Source organism: Staurois parvus, unplaced genomic scaffold (genome assembly GCF_062004578.1).
Source record: "Staurois parvus isolate SC_StPar_1 unplaced genomic scaffold, SC_StPar_1.0 ptg000303l, whole genome shotgun sequence".
Classification (NCBI taxonomy): domain Eukaryota; kingdom Metazoa; phylum Chordata; class Amphibia; order Anura; family Ranidae; genus Staurois; species Staurois parvus.
The window spans coordinates 8,720,819-8,742,207 of NW_028318099.1; the positions used below are offsets into that span (position 1 = coordinate 8,720,819).

The window sequence follows — 21,389 nt, forward strand, 5'->3', positions numbered from 1 at the left end:
TCCAGAAAGATTTTAAAAAACAAATTTACACATACAACTGCCATAACTACATGAATTTGTGTTGAGTAGGACTGGAAGAGAGCTAGGAGTCACTAGTAGCTATTCAACCTATATTACATTGCATTTTTCGCAGTCTTCATTCTTGAACAAGTTTACAGAAGAGAGCAGAACAATGCTCATCAGTGTGCTTTGACACCTCACTGTCCAATCACCATGCTGGGGTGGGTGGGAGACCAAGCTGTAGTGTTTAACTGCAGTAGAAAAAACCGAGGTCGCTGACCTAACAATTTTGAAAGGAAATCTCAACAACCTACATCTTTTGCTATAATAAAATGTACGCTATTAATAATGTACAGTCATGTCCTCGTAAATTTTAGTTTTTATAGATAACCAATTACAAACTAATTTTTTTAATGTACTGTTCAGTTAATTTCAATCTGTAAATAAGAATTCAAACTTCTACCCCAGTTGAAGGCTTAGCCAAGTTCTTAACAGCATTTTGTGATAGATTATGGATAACCATGTTTTACACTCTCTATGAAATGGTCTGGAATAGCACCTAAAGGTTTAAACACAAATAGAAAAATAGATATGTGCAATAATCCATAGCAACCAACATCTTCTGCAACCAGAAGCCCTTAACTCAAACCTGTCGACTGACACTGCATTTGTCTACATAGTGCCCTGGGGTTATCTGTTGAGGTCATCGATACTCCATAAACTGCTCATTTCTGAACCTCTCAGAGCTAGAGGTTTAGACCATTTAAAACTAACCAATGACCACAGGCATATCTGGGAGCCAAAGGGCTTTTTTGATGGACAAAATGTCACATCTTATTTTTCTTTAAGCTCAATAAGCAGTTAAGAGAACAGAAGAAAAAGCGATGATGGAAAGAGTAGCGTAATGATAGAAGACAGTTGATTAAAAGGAGAGTATCATTCTGTCCGGTCCCCCAGAACTTATATATTCAGGAACAGTCTATAGCCTCGTAGAATACTGTTAACTGCCATATATCAGAATTACACTGTTGCAATATAGCACAGAATAACGGGAGCTACCACTGCAGGTTTGTTTTAAAAGCTTTATGTATCGACTCACCAAGTGTTGACAGCCAACAGCTGTGTACCTTTAGGAGCCAGGTGCAAATTTCAAATAAAACATTGGCATTTAAGTATGCTACAACTAGGCCTAATGGTTTAATTTGGAGCACTTGGGTGGTGTTTGATGTCTGGCTGTTACAGTATACCTGCACAAGAAAAGCAGCAGCCCAGCATGTAGAGAGCCAGCTTGCACTAGTCCCATGGGTTTGGGGTATGTCAGTATGGTGCCAGTGCTTGTGGTTGAATTTCCAAGAGTGATATCACGTGAACTAAGTATGAAGGACTTGCATGGCAAGTGTGTTAAGAACAGTGTAGAAAAAAGTATGCTCTTTAATAATTAAGCAAGTGCTTGGAAAAGAAGTGTTCGAATTCATGCATTATTTATTTGTCCTCAGACAGATGCAGACTGATTCTAGCAGTGTCCTCTGCATCTATATTAGATAATGACAGTGTTAGAAATAGCCTATGAAATATATTGGTGACTCAGTGTCAGCGTGGCTATTACACCTAGCAGAAAGCCACTGGAGGATTGTCACCATAAGTAAGCTGCTACAACAAACATCACAGAAGTGAAATGTACAAAAAATTATTAATTCTCAAACTCATACAAATAATCAATCAGAAAACTTGAATTGGAACTTCACTCTTGCAATCAACACTATTTTTAATCTCTATACTGCTAGCATTAGTAAATAGATATGAAAAGTACATCATATTTGTTTAAAACCTTTTTTCACATTTCTTCAGTTACATCCTGCTTTCCATGCCTAAACAAATGATGTCATACATCCCAGGAGTCTTCAGGAGGGGTTCTCAGCTAAACATAACCGCCTCTCTGCATGCCTGAGCTAAGAGCAGATGGATTTCAGAAAGTAACTGCTGCATGAATCATCTGCCCTTACTCAAGATGGCTACAATCAGAAATGCTAGGGGGTGTTTTTCAAAAGGATTTCTCAGCAAAATAAATCATGGAGACCTGCATAGATGGGGGAGTTTGCATGATTAAAAATGAAGTTTTAAGACTGATCTAACAAAAAATGCATACACTACATTCAGAAACCAGCAACAATTTTTATCAGAAAATCTTTATTCGGTTTACAGTCAGATGTCTAGATTTATCATACTCTTTACAGCAGTGAAAAAAAAGCAGCAATCTAAAAAATGTTACAATTTCATTAAAAGCCCACGATTTATAAAAAAAAAAAAAAAAAAAAAAAAAAACACAAGTGTGAACTGCAAACAATGGAAGGCAAACCATAAATCTGACAAACACAAGGAAAACAAAAAGAACAGACGTTAAACGATGATCTATTTTCTTTGAACTCTGAGCCAGGTTTGGCGCAGGTGTTATCGCACATAAAATATTTGCCTATTCTGACCTGCATTTCATTTCCACAAAAACACGATTCTTTAAATCAATGATATGACAGCTCGGATCAGAACACTGTGTGTGCAACAGATGGCCCAGTTAATAATTAACCAAGTAGGCACACTACAAGAGAGACAGCTCCTCACATACATGTTTGCTTCAAAATGTATTTCATAGGATAGGCTGCAAATAATAGACATGTTTTTGGAGAGGAGCCATTTTTAACAATTCGCTAAATTTAGAGCGTATATCAAGAGTGCATACCCTACAAAACAGACAATGTTCTGCACTCATTGTTTTACAGATACTTCACACTTAGGCATTGTATCCATGCCTAACAATATTCAGGATCTCTAAAACTCTCGAAGTCTACCCAATAACTGGTACTAGATTTGGCAGCAGTAGAGCAGATATATCCAACTAGTGGGTTTTTTTGGGCTGTGTGCAGACCTCTTTGTGGCACTCTGTGGTTTGAGAACTGAAAGTGAACGAGGCTTTAGTTGATGAAAGCTTTACTTGCTTTTTGCAGCTGAATACTTTAAATGTTTGCGGCCACGCTCTGAGATAAATGTTGTAATTAATTATAATGTTAAAGTCCATCTTCATCATTCCATCCTCTCTGAGGCAGACTCACTGCCTTGCTATCCAGCACCAGTCCTGTGCAGGTTACATAATGCCCACTTTCTTAATACAGGCCAACAGACCGACCTCAGCTCACAGTACCACATCACTCACATGTATTATAGGAGCCCCACTCTGTCCGGGATAAGGACGGTACACCTCTGATGCTGAAGATAAGGACCTGTGACTTCACATAACTGGCTAGAAGACTGCAGAATTTATTAGAAAAATAATTTTTTCTTATTCCAGGCAGCAGATCTGGCCCTTGGCTGACAATGTGGCACACTAAAGAAACTTCACTCACTACTTATTTGAGTTTCACAACTTTCACATGGCTGCAACAGACTGTCCTTTAAAAGAGGGACAGTTGGAAACTGTTGACTATGTAGTCAGACTCCTTTTATAAATCACAAATAATCTCTCAAAGTAGTTGACTTTAGGAACACCAAACATGCTCCTATGATGACCTCATTTCCTACTATGATGCAATGCTTTCCTCTTTCCAAGAGACAAGACTTCCTAAACATTTCTGTGTTATTGAGCTCCACCAATGCTTTGGCTTTCCCATGAAAAGACATGTCAAGAAAGATAAGAATGCAGACAAAAACAATTAATTACGGACTTCCCCATCAAGACATTATACCAGTATGGACAGCTGAGCTCTTAAAATAAGGAGGCAGCATAAACAAGGTGCAGAGTAAGGGACAATTAAAAAAACTGTACGGTCTTGAAGAAATCAAACACAAAAGTACATACAACAGTGCGTATGAACTCCTCTGTACTTAAAGGGTAACTCAACTGCCATGAGAAAAAAATATTACAAAGAAAAATATATAGTATATCCAATGTGACACAAGCCATATATTAATAGAAAGTTTATAAAAACTCACCTCTCCTTTTCAATCTGCAGTGCTGTAATTAACTGTAAAATGCAATACAATATGGCAACCTGAAGGCCTTCTAAACACGGATGGTGCATGGAATGCCTCACAGAAATGTAATTTTCTGCTTGTGTGATTGGCTCACTAATTTTTCCAGAAGTCTGAACCAAGATACAAATCAAATTTTGGGTCTCCTCGTATCCTCTGAATCTCACCAAAATTGACACTGCACCGTCCTCATTAGTACCCTGCAAGTGCAGCAGATGATCACTTATGAAAAAGTCACACCCAGACAGACCGCTATTTCTTCAGAATTACAAAAGGTCAAAATTTGCAACAATCCTTGCAATGTATATAGATTTTTTTTTTCCCCTCAACAGAGTTCCTCTTTAAAAGAATATTCAGGACACCTCAATGTAGACATTTTAGTAATTCCTTCCAGAGTCTGCTCATACGGAAAAGACTATCCTCACCAGACATGTGAAAGATCTTTTGGTCGTTCTGTATTCACTCTTATCTATTGAAAAAAAGAGGTTTGTAAAATATATATGTAACAGCGCTAAATATCAAAATGATGCTAGGTACTGAAAATGTGCATGCATATTATGTACCATCTTTTGATTTTCTGGAGAGGAACAACAAACACGTTAAAAGATTTGTGTTACTGCCGTGTTATCATAGATGCTAAAGACATTCTTTGACACTTCTGTACTGCAGCCCGCCATGGGGACCTACCCTTCTAGAATAGGTCATCAAATTAGACTTACATCTCCCAAATGGATCTCAAGCTTGGCTCAAGAAAATCATATGCAGGATTCCTGCATTCAGATTTGGGCTGCTAGGACTGTTTTCTGGTACTACTAGGATTTTGGTAACTATCTTTGGACTTGGTGGACTTTTTAAAACTTATTTATGATGGCCTTTTCCATCTCTACCTAAATTAAATACCAAAATAAAAATGGTTTGCAAAGATCTAGTTTTCTTGTGATATTATATACACAAGATCTTTTTTACGATTTTTTACATAATTGAATGTTGATTTAAAATTGCCAATTCCTTCAGGCTGCAATGTCTTTATTACTATACAAATAATATGCCTCACAATGTGACATGTGAGAAGTCACTAATAACTTATCAAGATGATTCCACTGTTGTATTGAGAAAGGTAAGGAAAAGGAGTAGAAAAAAAAAAAAAAAAAAAGGGGAAAATTAAGAAGCAAGGAATGATTCCAGAGTTTAGCTGTGCCCCCCCCCCCCCCCCCCCAGATCTCTGCATCAGGCTGGCTCATGGATTAGTGAATGCATTTTCAGACAGTTGATGTAATGAGGAACACTGATGGGGACACCTGATGCAAGGGGGCACTCTGATGGGGACACCTGATGCAAGGGGGCACTCTGATGGGGACACCTGATGCAAGGGGGCACTCTGATGGGGACACCTGATGCAAGGGGGCACTCTGATGGGGACACCTGATGCAAGGGGGCACTCTGATGGGGACACCTGATGCAAGGGGGCACTCTGATGGAGGCATTATCGGGACACCTGATTTAAGGGGGAAAGCTGATGGGAACGCCATGTAAAGGAGGCCTCTGATGAGGACTACCGATTTAAAGAGGGACTCTGACAGGGACATCTGATATCAGGAGGACAGGTTCTGTGTCAGTCTGATGCATACTAGTGTTAGCCAGGTCACGACACTATGTGAAAGACTCTCAGTGACACATGCACAGTGTTGGCATTATGCTCCCGGATTTTTTTTTACTGCACCACCAGATCAGACAGGCTAGATCCAGCCCTGGCTGGTTCAAACCATGAATCACAAGAGTAGGCAGGTGTGGTAATTTTTTTGCCACCGTAGGTGGCTCTCAATCTGAGTGGTACCACAACTGGAGAGGAAATCAAGGGAAACAAATGTTTCTTTATGGTTTCCTAGGTCTTGGAAGAAGCAATCCCGTTGGCTACTATGCATCCAGGTGACCACTGGCAGCCATCTTACGTCAGCAGAGCCATCTATAAGTTTATGCCCTCAGGTTTTGGAGCACAGCTGCGAAGTGGCTAGAGTGGGAGAGATACCTGTCAGGAAAAGTGATTAGGAGCAGGGAAAGGTTCCAGAGGAGAAGGGACAGGTTAGGGACTCTGCATCCTGCATAGAGGCCTCCCCTTTGGGACCAGACCAGCCAGGCCACACTCCACCCTCTGACGCTGTCGGCACATTTCTTTTCTTCAATACAAGTTCCATGTTTCATTGCAGCCAGACTGTCTTTACTGCTGCTGTACCACTCGGCACCTTCTCACATATGCAATCCAAATGTAACCCAGGTGCAATGTGATCTCAGCCTTTTTTCCCCCCACAAACAGAGCTTTCTTTTGGTGGTATTTGATCGACTCTGCAGTTTTTATTTTTTGTCCTATAAACAATAAAAAAAACAGACAACTTTGAAAAAAATATATATTTGACTTTTTGCTATAAAACATACCCAGTAAAAAAAAAAAAAAAAAAAAAAGTCATAAACATAGGCCAAAAAGTGTTCCGCTACATGTCTTTTCTAATGAAAAAAAAAACCAATACATTTAAATTAATTGCTTTACGTGACAATTATAGCGTCTACAAATGGCGGTATATATACACTGGAATTTTTTTTTATACTAGTAATGGTGGAGATCAGCGACGTATAGCGGGACTGCGGCAGGCACTGGGGAGGGGGGACTGACTGCCACTGACATGCCAATGATACAAATACAGTGACCAGTGCTAATAAAAAAAGCACTGACAGCATACTAATGACACTGGGCAGGAAAGTTAACATCTGGGGTGATCAAAGGGTTAACTGTGCTGTTTTACTGTGTGTGGTTTGTGTTTTACAATGTACACATGCTGTTTTGTATTGCTCTGCATAGTAGAGCAATACAAAGCAGCATGTCTGTGCTGACAGGGGAGAGATCTGTGTGAAGTTAACACTGACACCCACTACAGATTGCAAGTACAATGCATTTTGAATGCAGTGCCAGAAATGCGCACATAATATAGTCTTCCAGCACTGCATTGTGGTGTGAACTGGTTCTTAAAAAGAGTAGGGCCAAGTTCACACTTGTGCAGGTGCTTGTGGGTGTGGGAATCGCACCTGTTTCCACACCGCAGCCAAAACTGCTGTTTATTTTACTGTTGTATTTTTACAGGTTTTTTTTATTTTCTTTACTTTCTTGCATTTACTTTTTGCCATTTTTATACTTCAATTTATACAAATTTGTAAAGCTAAATTGTAATGCAAAAGTGAAGGAATATTAGGTGAAAAAAAACAACAATTTTATTAATCCTTACAGAATGCTGGAGAGCCTGCCACTATGACAGCAGGGAGCCTGACCTGTTTTGCACTATTCTAGCACTGTATGAGGAACAGCCAGTCTTTCCTATTCACCATGAAAACATTCATTCCCAGGTAATGGCCTCACATCAGATAATTTGACAAATGGGCATTACCAATGAAGCATGAAGACAAAAGAGGCAAGGGGGCTTGATCTACAACCAGTCAAACACTAATGACAATAGCTCATTTAGTCAATTACACATATATGCTGGAGTGATGTCAATAGTACCGAAGTAAGCACTACAATAATAAGGTCGGCTAATGATTAACTTTCTGTTAAATGACAAAACACATGGTGGCTCCCTGCACAGAAACTGCCCTTCACTGGTGAAATATTATACCCTTCAATCAGCTGCTCTCCAAGTCATTGGCTTTTTTTTTTTTTTTTTTTAAACGAAAACAGGTTTTTGTAAAAACATAATACAGAATATAATGCAGAATTCTGCTATAGTTTAAAGTGGATGTAAACCCCTACATATCTACAGTGAAGTGACTGGCCTCAGAGGATACACAGAGATGAAGCAAATCCTCCTACATAAGTTTAACCCGTTTATATGACGTCTTCTCTTCCATACATCCGAACAAAGTCCAGAATTTTAAAGCTGGTCTAAGATTTCAGAAAAAGGGGCAGAGAGCTGAAGTTACTCTGCAGAGCTCAGTGTGAAAAGTTCTCAGAGCTGATTGGAGAGAAGAGACACCCCCCCTTTCCCCCTTCAGAGCTCACAGGAACAGACCTGAGGCTGTCACAATGCTGGAGCTCCCTCCCCATTACCATTTTTCTCTTGCCTATGCCAAGATGATGAAATCAAGTATTTCCAGCATAGGCCCTCACTCTAGCAAGTCTATTTACTCCATGTATGCGCAATATTTGCAGCCTACGTCAATGAAGGGCGCAAGAAGGGATAAGTGAAATAATCGCTGACATGTATGCAAAATGGCTTCAACATCAGGGGGAGAGCAGCTACATCACAAAACATAGTAAGGGCTAAAATGTAGTCCTTTGACGCATTTAAGAGCAATTTGCTGAATCAAGGAAATGGGGTTATGATGGTTTTTTTGGCGATGGACAGCTAACTTTATTTATGCTTTAACTATTCAAAGCCTTTCTTTCACAAGATCTTAGCAGTGATTTTGCAGATTCATTGGATAGTCACTTCTATAAATTAGTGGTTTGGCTTGGTTACTAACTACTGCACATAGACCTGTCCAATTCAGCCATATGTAATGTATATACAGCTTATTCTGTTAAAGGGGATCTCCAGGCAAGTAGGTAAATACAATATATAGTTGAAATACATAGAACACAGCCAGATCTGAGACCTTGACAGCTACAGCACACCCTAAGCCTTTTGACCGATTAATGAGAGAGCTGAAAAAACTTTTAATCATCACTTAGTCCATATAGATTTCATCTCCTGTCAATACATCCCCTGTATTAGAATGAAAGCACTGTGTAATGCCTGCCAGCATACTTGCCTCTTAGTGCTGTATCTCGTTTCCCAGTCTGAATACTACTCTACATAGGATTACAGGAAGATTATATAAAGACAAAATGTAGGTGCCAACAATAGCTTCCCCTAAAAATATGTTCAATTATTTATTTTTTTAACTTATAAAATTAAAGTTTTCGATAAAGAAAGTACATTCTATTATTCTCTTTAGGTCAATGTACAATCGGAAAGAATTACCGGTACATATCTAAAGATATCTTATAGCGAGGTATATTTCAGACTTGCTGTTCCCCTTTGGTGCACTCTGAAGAACGATCGGATTTGGATCATTCGGATTGCCTTTCAAAGGACATTTGAGAGACTGAGGTAATGTTATAACACCTCCTCACTGCCCATTTTAACCCTATATCATCGCATTACCGTGCCACTGCACACAGTTGCAGCTCAGCTCCATTGAACTCAAAGGGTGAGATGACTACCATCTGTCAAACTCTGCAATCTGAGTTAAAATGCATTTGTTCAGCCTTGTCCGGCTGTATTGGAACAGTTTGGGTGAGTGGCTGCCTGTCTGAAAGAGCACTAAAATGTTATTCCAATGATGTAATGCAAAATGAAAAAAATTGACAGTAAAATGAACAGCTTCTAAAGATCAAGAAGTAAATAGGGAAGGTAGGGGAGGAAGGAAAGTTAGGGCTGGGGGACAGGTATGAGGATAAGGATTGGTGTTTACTCACTCCCACTGGATGCTTCCAATCACTCCCCTAGCCATTGGCATGGAGTAGAGTTGAGATTTTAACAGCAGTAAAGCTAGTCATAGATGGGTAGAATTTTGAATTAAAATTCTTAGGAAAAGAATGTTCTTAAAAATTTAGTTCACTTTTGTAATCATTAGTGGGGTCAAATTGACGTTTCGTTTTCAGCAGTAGTGACAGTTTGAATGGGCATTTTTCTCAAACGAAAAAATTTAATAGTGTGTTATTTTCGTGCAGTAAAGTCCATTCATTCAAAAAATCAGATGTTAAAGTATCTAAAGGCAAAATTGTTTTTTGTTTCAGATTAGAACCCCTGTCAGTTTTTATTGCTGTCTGGGCCCCCATTAGGGAGATTCACCCTATTTGTTCTATTTACCAAGATAATTGAAAGTGAAAGCAAAAGAAACCCCAAATTTTGGGCTGTCTCCAGAAAAGTAGAAGGAGGGGATATTTTCCAACAGGGATACTAGTTCTGATGGCTTGGGGGTACCCAATGAATTCCTTTAATTTGCAAGGATTTTCTCACTTCCAGTTTTGTCTATGGGACAGGAAGTGAAGGGAAATCTCCCCAATAGGAGTCAGATGGCAAAAAAAAAAAAAAAAAAAAAAAAAAAAAAAAAAAAAACTGACAGGGGTTACAACCCTCCTTTACTCTACTTCAAAAACAAACGGAATCTTACAAAACATTTGAATGTTCTAAGAATTTTCAAAAATATTTTCTAACACTTTTCCCAAGAATTTTGAAACTATCCTTTTATAGCCAGCTTAATTGGGATCTAGCATACAGTCCTGAGAATCCATGGAAGCCAGACTTTATTGAATGTATCTATCAATCAACCTAGCTGTGAAATATAGGTCATGAACCTCATCTATGCATTTGCAGGGATCCATCTTAAAGGATACGTTCACCTTTCATAACAGAGCACATTTTACACCCATATTCAGGGTGTAAATGTGGCCATGCGTGGCTCTGCCCAGCCGCATCACTCGTTCACAGTCCTTTGTGAATGAGAGACTACAAGTCCTGGACAGCCTTAGCGGCTGTCAGCTTGTAGTCCTCAATGAACAACGACGCTGTGAAGCGCCATGGTAGTTCATGCATTCTTCATGTCAGTATCTGCTTGCTCTTACATCCTGTACAGGCAAGCAGACATACTGGCAGGTCTGCTGGAGACCTGCCTGGCACCAGTGATTTGCTGATCGCTGGTGCAATGCTTTACAGGTTACTGCAGACAAAAATTAATGAATGCACTTTTTTTTACCTGCATTATTACTATTTTTAATAAAAAGGTGAATGTATTCTTTAAATACTGCTGTAAATTTCAATTACTTATATTAAAAGAACCATTCACTGCATTTTAACCTGCTTGGCAGATACCTATGCATGGATTAGGTAGCCATATCTGACCATGGACAACAGTAAAAGTAGCTTGCTGCATAATAAACATTTTAATTTAAATTCATATTGTCTGATAATCTCACTGTATATAGCACATGAACAATCAAATCAGCAAACCTCCGGAGACTAGTATTAGCATGGCAAATAATCTGACAGATCAGTAAATTTCCTGTGCTTTTTCCTTTGTCTCTGTTAATTGTTCTACTCACAGTATTTGCACTGCAGTTTTATCTGAGCTGTTAATGAAACCACCAACGCTGTGTAAATGTCACACTTTGTGGAGAAATGCCTTAAAATTCCATTAAAAACAAGAAAAAAAAATGCCCAGCAGAGCAGCCTCTTTAGTGAGAATAAGATGGTCACTAAGGAGCAGAACAGACATCTAACCACAGAGCACTCTGACAAAATACATGTTATCCCAGTCAAACTGAAGAATGAATGCCGAGCATTCCAATATCCTAGCAACAACTAAGTCTTCCATTCTGATCTCTCATGGGATCGGGAAGTCACATGACTCATCCAAGTGTCAAAGGAGGAACCAGCAAAATGATTTAAAATGGCACTTAGTCCAATTTCCTGTAATACCTACTTGACCGCATAACCTGTGATCCTTCCAAACAGAGTGGCAAATATGACAACATGAAAGCAGTCGATACAAAGTGTACAAGATAGCAAAAATAATACTGTGGCAATTTGTGCTTTGATATAGATTCCTGCAAAAACAAAAAACAGAGCGAACTCTCATGCCACCGGATATATTTGGGTTTATTACCATATGTTCACCAAGTAGAAAAATATGATACAACCATCCTTTTCAGAAAATTTATTTTACAGACAAGCATCAATTGCTTTGGTCAGTTAGCCATTAGTATCATTCTGACCCCTGTAAAGTATGTGAACCATGTAATGTAAATGGTCAAACATCACTCCTTTCTGTATGGCAACATTTCTTTATCCTCAACCCACCGGTTACTCAATCCATCAGTTCCAAGTATTCCAAGTTATCACCGTGTTTATTTGTACTTGTGCCTGACCAATTGTGAATATGGCTAAAGTTCTGGTTCAGGTAAAAACTGCATTTGCACTATGAAAGTATTTTAAAGAGAAACAATCACTTGCCTCTTGTAACATTATTTATGTATACTGTGAAAGTAGCGGTTCAGGTTAGGTTTAGATCAGGATCAGGTCTGGATTTTATCCTGTTCACAACCGATGACATGCATGATTCAGAAGTGTTTCCATTAAAGTCTGAATTTGCACCTGAGCCGGGCCGCACTGCTTAGAAAACTGACAGGACTCAAATTTGCACTGAACTCACACTCCAGTTGCACTGTATGTGAACAGGCACAATAGAAACCAATGTTATTTCACTTGTCATGCGAATTGGATGCGGTTGAAATCGCATCACATTCACATATACGTGAACTGACTCCGCCAGTTTGATTTGGAGATTACAGAGAACTTTTATATTCAGGTCCCAGGGGCCGTGAGAGTGTAGAAAGTCAAGAATACACTGCTGGGGAGGAAAAGACATCGAGTGACCCTTTTACTTTGTCCTGAATCCACAAAGGTAAGGTCACTTTACAATCCTTTACTTTACATTTTTAGATGGCTACCATCTTCATCCTACTTAAAAAAAAAATGCGACACCCTATTAGAATTTACTGTTGAGAGGTTGGACTTTGTTCTAAAATATATATATAGGGAATCAGAGAACATATGCTTCAGTGTATGATCCATTGACCAAACCCACCATCAAATTTGATTGTCGAATGGAAAGTATAATGCAATCCAATTCTGCACATAACATGGGGATCACTTTTTATAGTTTTACAGCAGCCCAGAAGTGGGACATAAAAAGATGGGCAAGATGGTGAGATCAAAACAGGCTGTATGTCAGGGGTGCTCAACCTGTGGCCCTTGGAGCCCTCTGATGTGGCCCTCAGCCTCAAACTAGGGAAGTGCACTTCTAATGCACCACACACACAAACTATAATAGAAGTCTTTGGCAAAGCACAGCTAACCCGCAGAAAGCCCACAGGTGCACTGTGCTGTACCCACTGAGCATAACCCTCAGCGCACCAGTGTGAAAGCAGCCTTTTAGGGGGCTCAGGAAAGTAAAGGCTCATTTCCATTTGTGGTTTGGAGGCAGTAAAACCCATTAGTTTGGGCATGTTTTTAACAACCCCCCCCCCCAACTGCTGTAGCATTAGAGGTTGCACTCTGTTTTGCACTTGGACAGGAGTGACAGCATATATAGGAACCGATCCTCTCCATTTTCCTCCTGCAATCGCTGAAATCCGGCTTCTCCTCCTCTGCCTCCCACCGGCCATCAGAGGCTGCATGAGGAACATTTCAATATGGTAGTTAAGAATTTCAAAGTTCTAATTTTGAATATTTCTTTTCGTTGTGGCCCACAACCGGTTACCAAATCACTTAAGTGGCCCCCGCTCTTCAAAAGTTTGAGCACCCCTGCTGTATGTACTGGCCTATGGCTAAAACAGCAGTGAAGTGTTAATACTTTGGAATTGTATCTCTGGGGCCCAGGGTTTAAGAATTGCCATCTGTATGGCGTGCCTGGCTGCTGAGATTTCCTCCACAAGGCACAAAATGCTGATAGATTTCCATTTTTTCAGGCTGGCCCCATTATGTATGTATTTGATTCAAACACAGTGGAGACTCTGAAATGAAAGTGCACTTATATGGGGAAAAAAACCAAAAAAAAAAAACACGACATGTGGTATGTTTAAAATACTGTTTAATATCAGCGCTTTATAAACCACTATTTTCAGCACACTATGATACCCGACAGTGTCAGGGGAATGGTGTCTCTAATTATGACTAAGCTGCCTAGAAGCAAAGGGATTGAGCTGGGACGCCATGTTCTTGACAGCCACTGCCAGCTTTCTATAGACCCTTCTCACCACTGCAGATATGATAAACTTCTCCAAGCAAAACTGCACAAAAAAAAAAAACACAAGAGCATAGTAGTAGGAAACAGATGGGAACAAATGAAGTGGAGACAATTCCAAGGCAAGCACATGCCCTGTGGCATCACCAAAGGGGAAAGGCTGAACTGAATCACCAGGAGGAAAGTTTGAAGGCCTACTAGGACCTTGGGTCTAATGCCTGTTTGCAGTCTCCAAGCTTTGTATCTCATGGTGATTGCAGTTGCCTACAAGGACACAGACTGAGCAGGTTATTAAACCAGATTCCACCGCTTTTATAACTTAACCAAATGCAGTAAAGCAGCATGAATAAAAGCTCCTATTTTGTCACAGCACTAGATTAGAAGACATATTTAATCACCATTTCTTGGAAGAGTTTCAGAAGATACCCTGCTGGAGAGACTCAACAATAGAGAAAGTGTGGTATAAAGAATGCTTATACGCCTCACACCTGCTGCGTGCATAGCACAGCCAATATCTCCGTATTCCAACTAGGGAGCTCAGTAATTGAACTGCCAACTGGCATGCTCCTAATGAACAAATGTACCACTGGGCTCAATAAGAAACTGCAATTAGTATTTTGTCCCTGTCGCTGGTTTCCTTTCCATCTTCACCTTCCTTGTCAAATCACACTGAATCTTATTTTTCCATTATCGGGAGTCATATGGGGGATGGAAATTTATAGCTTGTTGATAGTATATTATAATAGAGCTATTAACCCACCTCCCATCTGAGGGAATTTTTATATGCCGCACTTGCCGGAGAATACTGAATAGGTCTTTAATCAATGCAAGAGTTTGAAGAAGGGAGACACACTCAGCTGAGCCCCTAATAGACTGCATGAAGTGGCAGCAGGCTTGCAATACATATCCATATATAATGGGGGAAATATACAATATATAGAAGCATTTTCCATAAACAAAATATCATCACTTATTTGGATGCATCTTTGCATGTTCAGTAATTTTTTTTATATATATAAAAAAAAAAAACACTTGATTGAATGTGGTCTTTAATATGTAGTTTATCTTTAAAAATTCATATTGATTTTAAATATTTGCATAAATAGTAGCTCTATTTGTCTTTATATCATCCTCCTGTAATGACCCTAAATAGGACTCCAAAAGGGAAAGTAAGGGACATCACAATGACAGGCTGGACAGGTTCTGTGTTGTTATCCCGAGGTTCCTATACTACCCAACGATTGGCTGGGCAAGTGCCTGTGTTATGCTCAGAGGTTCCTTTACTATCCAATGACTGACTGGGAACGTGTTTTGCGGTTATCCTGAGAGGTTAATTTACTATCCAAAGACTGGCTGGGCAAATGCCTGGCTGTTATTCTGAGAGGTTCCTTCACTATCCAATGACTAGCTAGGCAAGTGCTTGGCCCTTATGATGAAGTTCCTTCACTATCCATTGACCAGTTAGGCAGGTTCTTGGCTGGTATGCAGAGGTTCCTTCACAATCCAATGACAGGCTAGGCAGGTTGCCTGACTATAATGCTATGGTTCTTTTACTGACCGCCTGGACAGATTACTTAACTGCATTGCTTTAATGAAGACAGAGGGTTCTGGCCAGGCTGTTTTAGCAGAAGAAAGCAAACAGATGGTTCACAGAATACAAGGCATTCTTGGAAAAGACAAGGGGAGAGTACCAGAGTACTCACCTGCATCACAGCCGCAGCTGGCTGGAAGTACAGCAAGACTGAAATTCTTCAGTGTTGTAAGGTAGTATATTTCGGCAATTTTTTTAAACATATAAACCATATTACTGCAACCTGTACAGCATGAAATGATCAATTGACCATGGAAATCAAACATCTAATCTAAGCTGTTGATTGCCCAGAGATACAAAATGCATATGTGATATACTTTTGTCTCCTTTACAAAGATAATGAAATTTCCACTGCAATTATTCTGGAGCAAGAGTTAATCTATTACCTGTGCTTTTTGTACTTTGTAATTAGAAGAAAAAAAAAAAAAACTTCCAGAAAACACCAAATCTCTGCACTTACAAACATCAGTGAACCTGTGCGAAATACAAAGAGCATTAGGCCAAGTGCTACAGCTGGCAGGTCATACGCTCAGCGGCCTTTTTATTAGGTACACCTGTTCAATTGCATGGCAACACAAATTGCTAATCAGCCAATCCCGTGCCAGCAACTCTATGCATTTATGCATCTAGACATGGTGAAGACCACTTGCTGAAGTTCAAACCGAGCATCAATATGGGGAAGAAAGGTGATTTAACCATTTCAATACCAGGCACATTTACCCCCTTCATGCTCAGGCCAATTTTTAGCTTTCAGCAATGCTGCACTTTCTATGATAATTGCAGTCATGCAACACTGTACCCATAAAAAAAATGCTATAAATTTTTTTCACACAAAAGACCTTTATTTGGGTATTTAATCACCACTGAGCTTTTAATTTTTTGCTAAACAAAAAAAACTAAACTTTTTTTTTTGTTTTACTTCACTTTTGCTATAAAATTTTGCAAATAACCCTTCATACATTTACGTCAAAATGTATTCTGCTGCATTTGGTGAAATAACCCAAATCAGTGTATTTTATTTAGTCTGTAGGAAAGTTATAGTGTCCACAAAATCTGGAATATATACAGTATCTGACAATCGATCAATCCTGATGTACTGACGGTCAATCTAATTTCTTGAGGCCCGAAAATGCCAGGATAATACACATACCTTGGACTGCATTTTCTAAAAATGGGTCATTTGGGGGGTATTTAGTAGGAGGCATGGTGAGTTTTTTGAAGTTGTGATTTTTTTGTCACAAATGTTTTTGAAAATTAAAAATAAAAATTCCTTCACATTTTTTTCCATATTGTCACCAATCTGAGGAATGTTTCCAACACCTTGTTGAATCTATGTCAAGAAGAATTAAGGCAGCTCTGAAGGCAAAAGGGGGGTCCAACCTGGTACTAGCAAGGTGTACCTAATAAAGTGACCGGTGAGTGTAGCTTTTATTTTTCCAATGATATGCCCATACAGTGCTACCCATCACCTTCATGAATTGCCCTCACAGATAGTGACTTCCTCAAAAATGGTTTGCCTTTCCACAGGGATACTCCCACGTGACCATGCCTGAGCCTGCAGATATGTTTTTCATACCTCAAACTGTACTGTGGAATAGGGACATGTGGCTTCCATAATCTCCATTATCAGAAAGTAGATAGACATGAGGACAGCCTGGATGAACTAAACACAGTAGCAGTGCCATGGTAAACATAACAATTTGGAGGCGTACAGAACGAGAGAACTTGCACATGATGATTCCAGAATACACTCAGCCCTTTGATATTTTAACCAACCATCAAGCATGGTGCCTACTTTCACTATACACCTATATCACAGGATTAAATCTCGAATCCAGGAAAGCAGCTATAGACAGATGTAATACATACCAAAGAGCTGTTCTGCCTGCCAAAGGATATTTGTCCATTCATTTCTGAAATTTACACAGCTCGTCCAAGCAGAACAGTCATCCTGGGAACCTGACTTTTCTACTGCATTTAGGTAATATAACTAGATCTGGTCCATCCCCAAGCCTGTGAATGTACAGTGAAGGAGAAGCAGCACACCATTAAGCTCATCATTCTGCCACACTCCTCACTTATCAGCATGTCCTCCTATATTGTAAGCTCCAAGGAGCAGGGCCCTTCTTTCCCTCTTGTATTGAACTGTATTGTTGCTGTATTGTCTCCAGTTATATTGTAAAGCGCTGAGCAAACTGTTGGCGCCATTTAAATCCTGTATTATAATAATAATTCTTGTCTGCATATGAGCACTGCAGTACAATTGATTGGTTCCTTGTACTGCTCTTCCCTCTCCCAGTTTGAGTTCCGCTGTACAGGGGATATCAAGTGGCTTTTTTTCTTCTTTTTTTTTTTTTTTTTAACTCATTCATGTTAAACTGGTGCTTTATTATTCTGCCCATGGTTCAGTTTTAAGCTTATTACTGAGCAGCAGGTGCTCTTTAAATACATGGAAGTGCATCTCTGTCCATGAACAGTTGTTTTATACAAGGGCGACCCTGGACTCCAGTCCTAAAATGCAGCAAGCATTACAATCAAGATTTTATTGACTGTAGCCTGTTCATTCAGTGTCTCACTTATTTTGATAGATATGCTATGCTCAAGGACATTATTTCAGGCCTTGAATGGTCACTGGAGTTTGTCATTACTGCTAGAAGAGATATTCCAGATCAGAATGACCTACACAAATATAGAAAATATGACATTTAACGGAGGCAGTACTGGTTGTAGTCCTCGACTCTTCATCACACAAAGACAACGATCATACAGCTGTCACTTAAATAGAAACATTCTACACATGTGCTGCTAGGAAAACATGTTCTGTATATATTATCTTTGTAATCGAAGTGTGAGATGCTTTGCCTGACTCAGTCATCTAATAGGCTCTCTGTACATACAGCCGCGGTTCCATGACAAGCTTATATTGTGAACAGATGCCTTTCATACAGTGGGTGACTTGATACAGTCAGCTGAACACGGATGCCCCTCCATGGGTCTTTGTCAAGCTACACGCCAGCAATTACACTTCTCTGCTGAACAGACAGAAATCTGAAATGTGTGTTGCCAGGGAAAATCGAGGTGTGTCACTACTGAAGAGAAGTCCAATGAAGACTGATTAACAGAACAGATTTGTGCCTTTACTGAATTTCAAATATTAATTCTAGTTAAAAAGGAAAGTATACTGTATTTTCATTTGGTAATCTAGCGTTTACCTTTTCCATGGAACTTTCACATTTTACAGGCTTGCTCTCCCTTGTATTTATTATATTAAACACAGGAACTTGAGGTTAGCAACTACAGTGACTGACTATGCCTAGTAGCTTAAAGTAAACCTGTCTTATTATTATTACACAGCATTTATAAAGCGGCCAACAGTTCGCTCAGCGCTGTACATTACATCATAAAACCAATATGGAGGCTGCCAATGCCGACTTGATAGTTGCTTGGCTGTTAAGACAATCAACTGGTTGCAATATATCAGAGATCCAGAACAAGTATACAGATAATAATGTATTTGCATTGGGTCAGTATATCTGGTATACACCCATAGATTTTTCTTTGTTCAGCCTACAGGCTGAATGAAATAAGTCTAACAGATCCCTCTATTCACTTTAAACCACATGGATGGATGAATCACTTCTGCTATTGAAGTCTGACAACTAGGGCCACTGGCTGTCAGAATACCTTAAAATTGCTTGCATCTGATGGGATGCAGGCATTGTTCAGCCAACAATTTCCCATCCTACTTTTATATTTCAATTGAAGGATGTCAGGCAGAGTGATTCCAGCAGGGCCACCCATAACTCATATAGCATCAGGTTTATAGGACCTGGTCAAAGTTTGCTCAGTGTATGGACAGCTTAATTCATTGTAAAGCTGGGTATACATACACAAGCGAGGTGAATGGAGAAATCCTACCAACTGCAACATTCTATTTTAACGGTTGGGACTCAGAGTATACTGATCAGCAACTACAGCACGTTAGGATCAGCCAGCAATCAATAAAAGTTTTCCAGAGTGGCTGAACTAATATCGATCATAGTAGTCATTTGTAATGCCCATCTCATTTCTTGAGGCCCTAAAGTGCCAGGGCAGTACAAATACCCCCCAAATGATAACTTTTAGGACGACAGTCTGAGGTATCTAGTAAGAAGCATGGTGAGTTTGAGATTGTAATTTTTTTGTCACAACTTAAACTTTTTTTTTTTTTTTTTTTTATAACACAATTGCTTGTAACAGCGATGACAACGGTTATAAGGAATATTTTTTTTTTTTTTTTTTTTTTATGAATCGCATCCATTCATTGGCATTATGTACTATTAAGATTCCTGGGATTGGTCACAGCTATCACATTGTACAAATGCAATGTGATCGACCCTGTCTGTACGTGATCACTATGACCAATCACAGAGATCACCACAATAGTACACAATGAATGGCTATGAATGAAGGCCATTTACTGTGTACAACGGTGACTGGTGACAGATGACATTGCACCGGGGCAAAGCCCAGTACAACAATCAGTCTTGTGCTACGTCCGGTGAACACAGTGGGTGACAGATCTCACAGCAGCACGAACCCTAGGGAGTTTGTGGGGTGATTGACTGGGAGGAGGCCATATGGATTTACTTCCGAAACAAAAGTGCTCCAGCGCGGTCGTCATTTGTCTGTAGGCTGGATGGGAGACGATTAAGATACAAGCCTGCAGGTGTGCCCCATAGTAATCGGCTTACTTAGGGTGAACACACAGAAGTGGGGAGCCAAACACATCAGGGAGAAATCCCCAAATTAGAGCTATGGGGCTGCTCTGTGTAATTCCATTGCACAGAGCAGGTAAGTATACCATGTTTATTATTTTAGAAAAAGTTAAGCAATTATAATAACTTTAGTTTTGGATAGAGTGGAGAAAGGTTGGACCCTCAATATGGTTTTTATTGTCTGCATTGTATAAATATCTTTTTACTTCCTTTCTTGGAGGCACAATCAGGAAGTTGATAAAAATCTCCCAAAAAGAGGGAAAATCCCACCTCTGATAGCAACCACCAGTAAAAGTTTCCCCATTTTGTTTCGGTGACAATGGTCACCATGAGAAATGAGGGTGGATGTTTCCTATAGTGTTACAGAGAGTAATAAACACCTGACAGAGGTTCTCATCCTTCTCTTACACTAATACTAGAAGAAAAAAAAAAAGTTTAAATTGGAGTTCCACTTTCAGGGCACATCCAAATGAATATGGAATTATCCAGTAAAAGTCCTTTAGGGTACAAAATTCAAAGGTCTGCCAAAGAAATCCAATCACTGCTTCCTACTGGATTTCGGGTGCATTTAAACATGACATAACTTTCTATTGCCACTAACGCATGTAAAGAAAACGTATAAATGCTGAAAGTCTAAAATACTGTACATACTGGTAAAATGTTCACAAAGTTCTCCCCAGGAAAATTAGAAAACATGACTGAAGCCTTATAGGTGATCAGAGATGAACACTGACAATATTAACTAAACACCATTTTGCACTGTCTGAAAATGTCTTTTATACAATACATTACATCTGGCCCACCCACGCTGAGATTCTTGTACCAGACACGTAAATCAACAATTCCTAAACTCCTGTTTACTCATGCTAAAACAATATAACACACATGTGAAGCTATTAAAAAGGAAATCAAATAAAAACTGCAGTCAAAATTTTTTAAGCTTTGAAAGATCAGGAAAGAGGGAGAACCTCATCCAGGCTTCATTGCAATCTTACAAATTTTATCTCAATTCTTTTTCCCACTAACACAGTTGCTGCAGCAGGAAGTAAGAGAAAATTTGAACTATGGGAACAGGCACAGAAATAAAACCCCAACACTGGTTCTAGGCCTTGCTTCTTTTTATAGAAGTGTGTCTGTGTTGGTTAAATTACCCCTCCTCCTCGTTACAGTAACCATTCGTGGAAAGCTGT

General features: G+C 39.4%; 1 protein-coding gene across 1 annotated transcript in view; it reads right to left on the reverse strand.

The window, feature by feature from the left end:
• JMJD1C (jumonji domain containing 1C) overlaps nucleotides 1–21,389 on the reverse strand; it is a 362,032-nt gene that overhangs the window by 217,745 nt on the left and 122,898 nt on the right. The window lies entirely within an intron of this gene.